This window comes from Propithecus coquereli, unplaced genomic scaffold, assembly GCF_000956105.1.
Source record: "Propithecus coquereli isolate 6110/MARCELLA unplaced genomic scaffold, Pcoq_1.0 Scaffold153, whole genome shotgun sequence".
NCBI lineage: Eukaryota > Metazoa > Chordata > Mammalia > Primates > Indriidae > Propithecus > Propithecus coquereli.
In genome coordinates this window covers 1,265,201-1,266,360 of record NW_012139747.1, presented here as the reverse complement: position 1 = coordinate 1,266,360, position 1,160 = coordinate 1,265,201, and positions in this window count along the sequence as shown.

Here is a 1,160-nt window from a genome sequence, read left to right as displayed (position 1 = left end):
GAAAAAAATTGCAATAAGGTAAAACGAAAATGGAATATATGGCATCCACTTTTCATCAACATTTCTTATCCTTAAGGAATAAAAAAATATCTCCCTCTTAAGGTTCTTTGATTTAACATATCAAAAGTCCAAAATGTTCACCTCCCAACATACTCTGTATTCACATAGTTCCCTTTAGTGCTGTTTGGAACCTAGTTCATTTCTTCATATTTTCCTTTTATCCTTTCACTAAACACAGATTTTATGATTAATGTCCTAGAAAGTGCCAGAAGATGTTTCTAAGAGATAAGAGAAAATTGCCGTTATTTCTTCACTGAAATAACATTGTAGGGTAACAACCCTGAAAGTGCCAGGATTTCAGCACTCAGGGCAAAATTACTATCTCCTAGCATTAACTCTCTGACTAGGGATGATTTATCTATTTGTTACAACATACTAAACATCATGTGAATACAGTCTGGGCCTGCAAAAAAAATATTTCAATGAAAATAAAGCACTGTTTTTATGTGAGGTGTGATATCCCAAATCAAGTCGAGCAATCCAAAAAGATAGTCATTCAGCATGTACTAAAAATAGTAATGAATCTATCCTCCCAATGAGCTCCATAAATCAGGTTACGTGATTTTGTTCTTTGTGAGGCAAGTTGGATCACCAAGCGAAATCATGGTGATCAGCTCCTCTGGGAATTTCTGAGGAGTTTATTTGCTTTTCCCATCTATCCAGCTTTCCTATAGGTTCTTCATTACAAAAAGCTAGCATTTGGCTGAAAGAGGATAATTTCATATGAGGGGATAGAGGAGAATGGGTTCAATTTGTCTGTTTTATTCCATTACCTAGACTGCTATCCTGAAACTGTAAGTTGCATAGTCAAAATAGATTTGTGCCTCCATTAGTAATAACTTAAATTTCCTGGGTACCCTGCTGGTTTATTATCCCTAGAGCCCAGTACATGTCTTGCCTTTTTAATGTCTCCACTCTATGCAACAGATAATGCATTCAATTGATTTAGCTTAATCTCTAAGAAATCAGTGAGGAATGAAGTCAGATAAAAGGTATATAGAGTGAAGAAAGTGCAGTGCAGTTACTGAAACATTTCCACACATTAGCCAATTTGATTCACCCACTTACCCTATGGGCTACAAGAAACCTGTGACTCACCT